Here is a 13,412-nt window from a genome sequence, read left to right as displayed (position 1 = left end):
GTATAAATTTAGAACATTGATTATAAAGCCTGCTCTAAAATAAATTCTTTTAAAAATATCTTCTATTAAGCAGTAAGAGCAGCCTCCTCTCTAATATTTTGGTGGAAATAGTCCACCAAAAAAAATCATTCAGTAAAAAGATATTAAACTTGGGACCAGGTTCCAGGAAATCTGGGAACTATGGTATGAATGTTAATAAAGGTAGTGGCTATTGACACTCGCTCTACTTGGGTCTCTGCCTGTCTCTGTTCCTGTCTCTCTTTTTGTCTGTGTCTCTGTGTGTGTAATGTTGAGAATTGAACTTATAGCCATCTAACTGCCAGGCAAGTACTCTACCCCTGAGCTATGTTCCCAGCCTTCTAACGACTCCTTTGACAGTACTTTATCGGCACTGTGATGCGGTACCTGGATAAATTTTCATATATAAGATGATTCTGGAATCCTAAATTTTTCCTTTTTTGATTTTGAACCAGGGTCTCACTGTAGCCACAACTGACCTGTAGCGCTCTATATATCCCAGGCTGGTCTCAAACTCATGACAATTCTCCTTTCTTAGAATCTTGAGTTCTGGGATTACAGGTGTCAACCATCAGACCCAGCCTTTCAATTGCATTTTAAATTCCACTAAAATTAGGCTGCACTTTGCATTATTTTTCTTCCTTGATTCATTTTATCATTTGCACCTAAGCACACTATCAGAATTAAAGATCCATGTACTACAAGATAAGCACGTGTTTAATTAGAAGGGCATGACTTTGCATAATGATGCTTTTGAACTCTAAATTTCACATTATGGAGAATGAATTCAGGATCTACTTTGGTATTTCATTAGCATTAACTCTTTGGTTTCAACTGACTTATGGAAAATGATCCTGATATGGAAGAAAGCTAATGTGTGGGTGTCAAACTAGCAGATCATCAATTTTCCACTGACAAGTTTACAAAATTAGCAAGCATCTCCAAACTTCAAGAAAATCATATATCCTTAAGGATAACGAGCCAAAATGAAAATTAAAAAGCCAGGAGGTCTCTTTCATGGACAAAATATAGGAAACCACTGCATAGTAACTTCATTTGAGCTTTGTACTAGAAACACCTTTCTGCTACTGCTAACTAATCGCACATAGGCACACACACACACACACACACACACACACACACACACATCAATGGAAATAAATATGGTAAGTAAATTACTGTTTTTGTCCTTAAAGCTACACAGAAATATATTGTCTTTTGAGTTATTTTAAATACAATATAACTTTTTGTGGATTCTTCAAATCTCAGAAACTACAGTCACATTGAAAAAGAAACAAAAATAATTTCCACAATGAAAAGCAACATGCAAAACAGGGCAAGGGAATTAATTAAATATTTATCGCTCAAGCCTGCTCTGTTCACTTCTGCGTCTGCTGTTTGAAGAATTTGCATATACTTGCAAACTACACATTCTTAGAAGAAAGACAGGCTGACGCTATTAGCACGGCCACATGTCAAACAAGCAGGTTACAAAAGAAGAATATGTTCAGGGAAATAGCAAGACAGAAAAGAGTATTTCAACACAAACTAAAATTTGCATCCAGTAAATGCTGTTTCATATAAAATGAGATGATTATTCTTGGGAACCAATTGGACGAGAACCAGAACCCACTGGTAACAAACGCCATCCCTACAATAGAGTTGTCAGTGTCTTGTTTCTACTTCATTGTGAAAGGCATGGATGTGTGTGTGTGTGTGTGTGTGTGTGTGTGTGTGTGTGTATTTGTTGTTCTTATATAGAAGCAGAAGTTGAGTATAACCAAGGCTGATCATTTGGTCTTCGTGTAGGAAGAAAAATAAAAGTGCTGAACTAAGAGATAAATTCTTATTCAATTAAAGCACCACTTCATAAAATGCTAGCATGTGAGCTAATCAAATTTCAAATTCTCCTAGGGCTAAGGCACTAAAATATACAATCCCGTGTTTAACAAATGATTGCTTTTATGCTCAGGATTTAGAAGGCTTTGGTTCCCTTTCAGGTTTTTCAGTCATTGTGCTATGATGGTGCTAAGTCACCTGATCGTCCTTAATCTGTCACTGGTAACAATGAGGTTTATCCTGGCTTGTTTACTCAGTGACCATAAAGACAGAGTAATTGTATCTGATCATTTTGTGCTTGGCAAAATACACTAGAAAATCTAAGACAAAATAAAAGGAATATGTAAATTATCTACTGTCAAGTCAGTGGATACAAATGCTTAAATCAGAGAGTCTTTCTGGAAAATTAATTCAACACAGAAGGATCTTAGATGCAATGGATTACAATTGAATTTCAGGCTTCTAAATTCAGTCAGTATCCATTTTAAATCTCATCTGGACAATTTCTGTCTGTACAATGGGAAACCAGAGTTTGTTGCCTATGAAATACAAATAATAGTATTTCCACATGGATTTTAACAATTATCATAGCTGTTACATGTTTCCCAGAACTCTCTTTAAGACTCTCTGCCCTCACTTCTGAGAAGGCCACCAGCACACAGTCTTCTGATGTCATCTCTAGCAATTATATTTTGGGGCAGAGTCCCTTGGCCCAAGGTGATGCCTCGGCTTGGGTGTTCAATACCCACTGTCTGACTTACAAAGGAATAGAAAGACCTATGTCTTTGACCCAACTGAGAACAAAACCCAGAGGCCACTTCAGCTCCATCTCCCTGTAATGTTGGTTGACCACGTCACCTAATTGGGCCCACTCCTGTGGGCCACAGCGACTGCTCAATCATGGGTACCCCTTAGCAGATATCTGTGTGCCAAACTTCATGTTAGAATCAACTCTTCAAGGAGATTAGCCCACAACACAGAATGACTGATAATGTGTAGGAAGGGACCTAATAACCAACTCACCCTCTAAGAGGTGGGTGAACATCTCCCTGGTTATTGCCAAACGAATATCATGAACTTCAGATCACAGGGAAGACACTTCTGCATCAATCTCCTCACAAAGGGCAAATCACACCCAGTGTAGATTACTAGAGGCCTGGGGGAGAGACACCAGGATGATTTCAGTTACAGACGCTTTCACATGGCATGCCTACACAACTAAAGTCAGATTGTTTTCCTTGCATAGTCATGAACTGTCTCCTATTTTAATTGATTTTCAAATTACAAATGGAATCTCTGAAGCCAACCGAAATGGGCTGATTCGCTGGGTTTTCTAGCCTCGCCTCTGGTCTCTAGTTCACAGTGTGTTCATTATAATTTTGTAACAAAAAGCTCAAGGAACACCAGTGACTAATGTTTAAACTATGCACAATGGAAACATCACAAAATAGATTCCAGGTGGTAGATATTAATTTCTGACATGTTCATATGGCATCTGACTATTGAAACAAAGAAAGCCTTCACAGGCATCAGAATAAGGGCACCATGGAAAAAGGGAAAGGCTACATTTTTATTCCAACCTGTGACAAGTAATAGTGACCATTAATGAGCCAGGCTTCTTGAGATGCACTTCGCAAAAGCAATCAAAAAGAAAAGCAGATAATGATCATGATTTTAAAACAACAAAATAATCTTCTCAAATATTTCCTCTTTTTCTAACAATATCCAAGGAAGTAACAGGGAAAAAAGAAAGAGGAATCATGAAATTAGAGAATTTAGAATGCAAGTCAAATCAGATGAGCCAGGAATACTTTAATTTTTAAATTCTATAAATCTATGCAACATAACTTAGCTTTTAGTTCAATACATTTTTTTTGACAGAGGACAGAGGGTCTCCCTGTAGTCCCAGCTGACCTGGAACCAAGCTGACCTTGAACTCACAGAGATCCGCCTGCCTCTGCCTTCTGTGAGCGTCACCACGTCCAGCTAGTTACAATTTCTATAAAAGCAAGCATTTAAGGGGGGAAAATCCCAGCATTTTAGATTTCTAAATGCATATTCTCTTTAAAATTTTCAGCATTAATTTTTAGAAATATTATGAACAAGCAATTTTTATCTTGAGCCCTTCAGATTTGTTTTCTGACTTTTATATGGGCATGTGTGTGTTTATGTATGCACACACATGTGTGGGGGAGCCACAGGTGTTACATTCCCTGAACCTGGAGTTATCTGGAATCATGATCTGCTTGATGTGTGTTCTAGGAACAGAACTCAGGTCCTCTGCAAGAGCAGCAAGCACTCTTAACTGCTGGTCCATCTCTCCAGCCCCTCGACCCCTTCTTCAATCGACTTTTATGCATCTACAAATCACGATGGATTTCATTATGACATTCCAAAAACGTCAACAACTTTTGATCACATTCACACCCATGGTCCTCTCTTGTCCCTGTCCCCTACTCCATCTCTCCCTTCTCGTCACAAGCAGGTCCTTCCTCTGCTTCTTTCGTATATATATTTGGAAAAGTGTAGATTCCACATATGACAGAAAACATGAAATTATTACTTTTCAAGGTCATTGCCATATACAGAACTCAGGAATCTCACAAAAGATATTTAAGAGACGGGGAGGCGTGTTCACGGATGACAAGCGGCCTTCACCTCCTCTGCACGTCCACACCAATGAATTTACTTCTCTGTATCCTGTTCTTACTATGCACAGTACTTATCACCATCGGTGCTATTTGTTTAATACTGGTCTCCACACTATACTGTGAGCTTCATGAAAAGAGATTTCCTATGGTGTATGTTCACTCTGCATCCTCAGTGTGGCAGGGGTGTGTACAGCAGGAATACTGATTGGAGAATGCTGAAAGGAAGGACCCTCTCATGTAACCTCCATCCAAATTACTTCATCAACAATTGAGAATTCACTGTGCACATAACTGAGCCCCACGGAATGTGCTTACATTATATACTATAGCTAATGGAGATGGGTACAAATTTTGAAATCAAAAACTTACAAACAGTTTTTGAGAAAAGTGTTGTCCTAGTTTGTTTCTCCGTTACTGTGACACTCTGACCACTACCATCTTAGGGAGGAAAGGGTTTATTTGGCTTACATCTCCCAGGTCACAGTTCATCAGAGAAGCCAAGGTAGGAGCTCAGGGCAGGAACCTGGAGGCAGGAGCTGGAGCACAGGCCACAGAGGAACACTGCTTACTGGCTTGCTAGCCTGGCCCCTGCTCAGCCTGCTTTCTTATGCAACACAGGCCCACCTGCCCAGGGGTGGCACCACCCACAGTGGGTTGGGTCCTCCCACACCACTCAACAATCAAGAAGATGCCCCATGGACATGGCCACAGGCTAGTCCAATGGAGGCAATTCCCCAATTGAGGCTCCCTCAGCCCAGGTGTGTCAAGTTGACACTAAAGTTATCCAGCACAATTGATCCCTTGTCAACTTGACACACAAACATATCACTGTTAAACCATAATCTTTCAAATTCTTTTTCCCAAGATATGATTTTAATATCACAACATAAGTCAGTACAACCTTAAAAACTCCACAGTCCTTAAAAAAATTCAAACACTTAAAGGTCCATAGTCTCTTTTAAAAATCTATTAACTGTGGGTTTCTGTAAAATCCAAAACAAATACTGTCTTATTTCAAAGGGAAGAATCAGACACACCTAAGCAAAACCAAAGTCCAGCAAAGTAGCTTAAGGCTGGACATCAGGGATCCACTCACGACCTTCTGGGCTCCAAGGGGTTCTGGCAGCTCCACCTCTCTGACTCTGCCATCCACAGCACACACAGCTCGATTCCCAGACCCAGGCCAGCTCCATTCCACACCTGCTGCTGCCCCTGGTGGTCGTCCCAAGGACCTGGCATCTCCAAAAAGCTGGGGTCGCCACTGAAACTGAGGCTACACCTTCACCAATGGCCTCTTGCTGCTTGGCATGCAATGCCTCAGATTCTCTCTGTGACCCCGTCAGTCCTGGGGTCTTCACTGCAGCTGAGGCTTCACTTGCATCTATGGCCTTTCCAGGCCTCTTGGGGCACCAAGCCTCAGCTACTCTCTGTGACCCCTTCACGCCTTCAACACCAGAACCATGCAGGAAACTCTTACACATTACCAAGTCCTGCTTCCAGCTAGAGATGGGTGCTTGGGTCCACCTCTGTATGTTGACCCTGAGGAAATACCTCCCAGAAAATTTCAACACAGTGATGCTGGTCTCTTGTTACTTACAGCTGATTTTTCAGCCCCAGCTAACCAGCATCAATTGTCCCAGTAAAGCAAAGGTTTTACATCAGGTTCTGGTATCTTCTTAATCACAGCTGATTCTTCAGCCCCAGCTGACCAGAACCCACAGATTCTCAACTCAAAACATCACATAAACAGCCCTGATAGTTTCTGTTTCCCTTTGAAGTTTCAAAAGCCAGACCTCCATCATCTACAACTCTTTCAGCATAACTATTCCAAGCTGCACAGCAACAAACTCTGAGCACTCAATGGCTCTTCCAGCCCAAAGTTCCAAACATTTCCACAATCCTCCCCAAAACAACTGGGTCAGGTCTGTCACAGCAATACCCCACTCCTGGTACCAATTTCTGTCCTAGCTTGTTTCTCCATTGCTGTGACAAAACACTGACCACTACCAACTTGGGGAAGAAAGAGTTTATTTGGCTTACATCTCCCGGGTCACAGTTCATCAAGGAGCCCAAGGTAGGAACTCAGGGCAGGAACCTGGAGGCAGGAGCTGGAGCACAGGCCATGGAGGATTGCTGGCTTGCTCCCCTGTCCCCTGCTCAGCCTGCCCAGGGGTGGCACCACTCACAGTGGGCTGGGCCCTCCCACATCACTCAACAATCAAGGAGGTGCCCCATGGACATGGCCACAGACCAGTCCAATGAAGGCAATTCCCCAATTGAGGCTGCCTCGACCCAGGTGTGTCAAGTTGACACTAAAGCTATCCAGCATAAATGTTATCTCATCTTTGAAAATGTTAATAGAAATATTCTTAAATGTGGATAAAATATGCACAAATTACTCAGTAGTGACAAAGATAGGAATTTATATGTCCATTATCAGCATAAATTTTATAATGTCAATCACAATCCATTAACCAAATTACAGATGTCACAGTAGAAGGTTAACATTTCTAGTGGACTCTGAAATCATTCTGCTAAGGAATTCATTAAATTCATCCTCAAATGTTATGAAGGCCTAGTATCAATAAATAGTATAGAATATGTAAAATATGAATATATAATAGAGCAATATAAAAACACTTTGAATTTTTCTTTTCCTTTGAAAGTTCATTGCTTAATTTTCCATGATATAAATATTTGCATGAGAAATGAGGCTCTCAAAATTTTAGTTTTCTAATAAATAATGGATAAGTAAATGGAAAAATTAAAATAAGAAATATAAGTAATTTGAATTTAGTGTATAGAAACTGTTATTGACAATGCTCTATTTCTCCACAGCTCAAACACATACGAAACTTTGTTGTTAATGAAAATAATGTGACACTGGCGTGATAGAAGTGGATACGGGCACTAGCAGTGGAACACAATGACTTGAGTTGGAATCCCTCAGACCAACAAAAACCTGGAATGACTATTTATATGCCTATGACCACAGTGCTGGGGGTGAAGACAGGTACACCCTGAGAACTTGCTGGCTAGCCAGGCTAATTCTTAGAGAGTTCAGATGCTCTGAGAAATCCTGTCTCAAAAAATAAGGTGCAATGACCCTATCAGACACCACAGGTTAGTAAATGAAAAACACAATATCATAAATGGGCACTCTATTTTGGAGTTATTTGCCAGGGTTGTCTGTCAGACCATCAAACAATACTGGCTACTGCTGTTGTCCTTGGTTACCCGCTAGAACGTGACAGTAAGATGTTCTTGCTGAAGGTGTATCTACATGAGCCCTAGAAGGTGGAGAATCAAGCTGGCACTGACCTTGAATCTTCATCTGCTCTTGCTTGCCTCCACAATGCTATGCACGGCACCATAGGAGAAAAGCTAGCCTCAGTCCTACCCGGCTGTGAACTTTGAGAACAATGACTGTCCTGACAAGATATGCCTATTGATGCCATAGTGGCATGTATGTTGTGGGAGCAACAAATCACTTTGATTGGCTTGAAGACCTGCTTCACAACATGGAACCAATACCTAGCACAGTTACCATGGTCAGGAACCTGGTGCTAGGCAGGACCCAGGCTGTAGTGGACAACCTACTACTATTATTCTGCTAAATGGATATGGTATTAAACCCATGGGTTAGTGCATCAGACAAGCTTCTTTTTGCAGCAGATGGTGTGTATTAGCACAGGGATTCTTATGTGGTCAACATGCAGAGAGTAAGAGGCTCCAGAGTGCTCAGTCCTAAATGGAGCATCTATACCACACTCCTCCGCCCAAAGTCTCAGGGAGTGTCATGAAAGAGAAGGTGAAAAGATTGTAAGAGTCAGAGGTGCTGAATAAATACAATAAAATGATGTTGTCCAGACACAACAGGGCAATTACACATACGAACCCTCAGCACTTGTAACAGCATGAACAAGACCTGTACAAATGCTAGCCAGACAAAGCCCAACATGGAGAGGAGGGGCAGTAAAGAAGGAGCCCCCAGCTGCAGTGTAGGAACTATGGGAAACTGACAGCTGCTGGGAGTGGGCGACGCAGCTCTCATGAAGGGTGTGAGGCTCAGTGTCTTGACCATGCTTGATCAGATGGACCTACACCCGACAGATTTGGGGAACACATGCTCACTTCGGCAGCACATGTACTAAAATTGGAATGATACTGAGACTATTAGCATGGCCCCTGCACAAGGATGACATGCAAATTCATGAAGTGTTCATATTTTTTGACACATTGGGCCTTAATATATGGATGACAGTATATGGGTTCCAGTGCAGGGGTTATGGGAGGTGCCAGTGGGATGGGGGTATAAAGTGATTAAGATTGTTTGAGATATTCTGTATAAAATACTCAAAAATTCAATTTAAAAAAGAATATTTGGGGAATACAAATACTCAATATTTCCTTTAAAATAGAGCAGGTAGCTTATAGGAAATAGGGAGATTGAGATGGATCTGAGAGGAGATGAATAAAATTACATTGTTTGAAATGTTCAAAGTATCAATAAGGTTATTAATAAAAATAAACTAGAGAGCGAAGGAGATGATACTGATGCCTTCATCAGGCCACTACATGAACTCACACATGCATGTGTACAAATAACACCCCTCACATACACTGGAAAATAAAATACTTTAAACTTTAAACTTTAAAACTGGGTGGTTTGCTCCACATGCAAGGAAACATGGCATCTGACATTTGGCCACCTCTACTGTGAACAAGATTTTTCTGAGAGGAAAACTGAGACTTTAGCAAATAACCTATGTTTCCAGAAAAAAGAAAAAATAAAAGCATTACCAGCCTCCAGCATTGGCTATCTGGGGGTGTGGAAGCCTACTCACTCTCTTTCTTTTCTTCTTATCACTCACTGTAGTCCAGTCCCCACCTTTCACTAAGAGGGCTAGGATTTAAATGACAAATATGTGATGTTGAAATCTTGTGCTAGTTCGGATTGCTAGAGGCAATCAGGGTTTCCCACATAGTGCACGTGGAAAAGAAAGAAAATGGGATCAATTAATAAAAAATGGAGTTCTTGCTTTACAGGAACTTGGACGTTTCCCATTTCTCCAGTTAATCAGCAATTATAGTTGCATTAATATAATCTATGTTAGACATTTAAGTCTTCTTTCTTACAAAAGGTATTGTTAAACCAAATAATTTCTTTGCACATTAAACTGTGTTTTTAGTTTGAATAAGCACAACTCCATCTTCCAAACTAAGCAAATCATGTCACATTGACAGACATGTATCCAGTCATATTGTGGATTTTGCTGTCCTATGTAACAAGATCTTTAAAAATCACATAAATCTTTTTTAAAAACAACAACATTCTCAGATCAGGTATTTGTATGAGGCTCACTTTTTGAGGGAGAAAGTCAATATAAAAGGGATTAAAAAAACATAATTTCTTTAGACTTTTAGTTTTTAATGGTTTTGAAAAACTTTTACATTTGCAGGTAGATCATTTTATGAAATAAAGATTTTTGGGGGGTGGATTCATTCAGGAATATCAAACATCTTAAAATTATTCAGAACTATCAACGTATTGACTATGTCTTTGAGAACTTGTCTTGATTAGGGCTTTCCACATACCTTCGATGATGCCTAAAATATAATGTCTTAGAAATTAACTGTTTTCAGATTCAAAATGGAGAGTCAATATGATATACCCAAATAACATACTATTAAACATACTATTCTAGGTAGAGGTTATCTACTGTGACTAGTCCCGGTGTATAGCTGACCTGTGTTGTTAAACAATAAAGATCATTTGAATTCAGTGTGTGTGTGTGTGCATGCACACACATGTAAGTGTGGGTGTATGTGGGTGAACATTGGTAAGTGCATGTGTGTGAAGTATGTATCATATGAACTCATATAATGACATGGAATATTTAATGAAAGAACACAATAGACATACAACTTATATAATTTATTTGATTAATTAAAAGACACGACTACAAATATCTCAGTACAAGGAATCATGCACTTATGAATTTAAGGGGATTGTTGATTTTTTTAAGTGTAGAGGGTTCTACTGACTCAAACTTTCACATTTCAAAAGCAGTAACACATTTGGTAAGAAGATAGTGATCATTGTTATCTCATCTAAATTAATCCAAAACTCTAAATAAAAATGCACATTCCATCATCTTAAAATTGGTAACTGAAATGTATTTAAAACCTAGGCAGAGAGGACTTCTTTTCCAGAGGTCAACTGAAGATGAGAATTCTACCTATTCTTGCTGCTTCTCCTTAGAAGCAACAAACCCAGAATGAACAGTATCTCATTTATAACGCTGTCTGATTTGGTTTTCAACCTTGCTCTTAAATTGCTTTTTTTTTTTTTCATTTTCAATATGGTGTCTCATTGTAACCCCAGCTGGCCTGGTACTCTCTGTGCAGACTAGGCTAGACTTAATCTCACAGAGATATTCCTGCCTCTGCCTCCTGAGTGCTGGGACTAAAGATGTGTCCCACCACACCTAGATAAATTATTCTTACTTAGTTTTAGAGAGCATCTTGCTATATTGCTCAAGCTTGCCTCAAATTCATGACAGTCCTTCTGCCTCCCCCTCCCAATTGCTGGGATTGCAAGCAAACACCTCCATGACCGACTGTTTTCAACTTACAAACTTTAATTTGTTTACACCAAGAAGAATGTATTACATATAAAGACAACTTGTATGGAGCATTGAAAAGAAGCTATAATAAATCCCATGCTAGCACAGTTAAGGATTCTAAGTTACTGAGAAACAGAAATGTACACTGAATACAGAAAGCTTTCTTTTCTAAATGTTTTTATTCAGTGGGGAGAGCAACATGTACATGCCCTGATGCTCATGTGGAGGTAGGATGGCAATTTAAAACTCCCTCCTTCTATCCTGTGGGTTTCAGGGGTCAAACTCAGCTCGATGGCAAGCACTTTTTCCCTCTGAGATGTCTTACCAGACTCAGCTTTCTTTTTAAAAAATGAGAAGAGGAAAAAAGAAAATATAAGAAAGTCTTAGGAAAGTTGAATGATGTATAGGCCATTTGCTATGCTGATAGTCACCTTCAGGTGGATCTTTCAGAATAAGGCCTGAGAGGGAGAAGTACTAGGTCCTCACACCAGCATGGGTAAAAATGGATCAAGGATCAAGCAAAAGGCCAAAGAATCACCATGTAAGATGGGACATTGATGAGCTACCTCGGCAGAACATATAGGAATCCTAGTGCAGATCCTGAAGTGATTACTCAAAAACCCATTATACACAGCAGACAAATTGAACAAAGGTAGACAATCTTTCCTTTGTACTTTGGTGTCGAGCCTAGCCAGAGGCAGAGAATGACCCCAGCCAAACTCACGTATAGACAATCAAATATGAAGACTTACCTAGTTTAAAATCAGTATCTGCGTTAAAGAAAAACAGATCATATGGGTCTGCCAAAAATATAGACAGAAAAACGGTCATTATGTGTCTTTCACTCGACACATAGCTATTAAACATTTTCTGTGTGTAAGGAGCAAGATATTACAGTGAACAGAACAAAAACTTCCTCCTCTACAGGAATTGTGAAATCAAGCTAATTGTTCTACACTGAAAACAAGACAAACAAACAAAAAAACCAACACCAAACCAAACCAAAACAAAACAAAAATAAAACGTGCTGGAGAGACAGCTCAACAGTTAAGAGCACTGACCGCTTTTGCAGTGGACCTGGGTTTAGTTCTCAGCACTCACATGGTAGCTAACAATGGTCCATAATATCAGTTCCAGGGGCTGCAGCGCCCCTTCTGGCTTCTTTGGACATTGCACAACATGGGTGCACTTATATACATACAAAACACTCAGACACATAAAATAAATATAAATAAATAAATAACCCTAAAGGATATGAATTAGATGCATAAGACATCAAAGATTCCTAACATTACAAAGTCTAAGCAACATAAAATGTTAGATACAAACTTTTTATGCCTAAGTTCTGATACACTATTTTGTCATAGGAATGCAATATTAATGCAAAATTCTGGGCTGACTACTTTGCAAATGTTCCTGTCCTAGTTAGTTTGGGCTGTTTTAACAAACATAAATTGGGTTTATGTTTATTTCAGTAGACTCTTATTTCTCACAATTCAATAAGCTGGAAGGCTGAGGGGAAGATCAATGCAGTCTGTGTCTGGTACCCAGTACCTGACTCACACATGGCTTCTTCCTACTTTGGTCCTCATGCAGTGGCAGGGAGAAGAGCCTGTGTCCCCTTTGTAAAGCCACTGAGTCCATTCACTATACCCAAAGGTTCTCAGAGACACACTATCCAGTGGCCTCACCTTGGGGGCTCTGACTTCAACACAGGAATCTCAGAGAACATGGGCATTTTATCATAGCAGTTATAAACTTTTCCTTCTAGAGAAAGGTCTGGAAAATGTGGTCGAAGACAGTCCTGGGAGCCCAGCTCTGAGGTGACTGCACTTTGTGGACATTTTTCATGGAAACTATTCAATATAATATGCAAACTTTATTTGGTAACACTTTGAAAACATTTGTACAATGATACTTTCTTAGGTGCAGTCGTATAGTAATTCCTGCTTACACATGCTTTTCTCTTAACATTTTCCTTGTTTTTTTAATAACCACAACAAGGCTAATGAGCCCTAAAAATACTCTAAATCTCAAATCTCAACATGTGGTCTAAAGCTCATTTCATATCTTCCTATTCTGCTTTCTTTGTTCTCTGTAAACTACATCTCACAGACATCTATAAGAAGAATAAGTACATACACAAAAATATAAGATGCATGATATAATATAAAAATATCGTAGAAAATTGGGCCGGGCGTGGTGGCACACGCCTTTAATCCCAGCATTCAGGAGGCAGAGGCAGGCAGATCTCTGTGAGCTCGAGGCCAGCCTG

General features: G+C 39.8%; 1 protein-coding gene and 1 non-coding gene across 6 annotated transcripts in view; one reads left to right on the top strand and one right to left on the bottom strand.

The window, feature by feature from the left end:
* Window positions 1–13,412, bottom strand: part of Naaladl2 (N-acetylated alpha-linked acidic dipeptidase like 2) — a 1,296,606-nt gene that overhangs the window by 971,846 nt on the left and 311,348 nt on the right. The window lies entirely within an intron of this gene.
* Window positions 8,635–8,741, top strand: LOC115069240. The gene has a single exon (XR_003848511.1). It is a non-coding gene; the product is annotated as a U6 spliceosomal RNA (small nuclear RNA).

The sequence above is a fragment of the Nannospalax galili genome, unplaced genomic scaffold, assembly GCF_000622305.1.
Source record: "Nannospalax galili isolate Female #2095 unplaced genomic scaffold, S.galili_v1.0 scaffold572, whole genome shotgun sequence".
Taxonomy (NCBI): domain Eukaryota; kingdom Metazoa; phylum Chordata; class Mammalia; order Rodentia; family Spalacidae; genus Nannospalax; species Nannospalax galili.
This window is presented reverse-complemented; position numbering and strand designations above follow the sequence as displayed.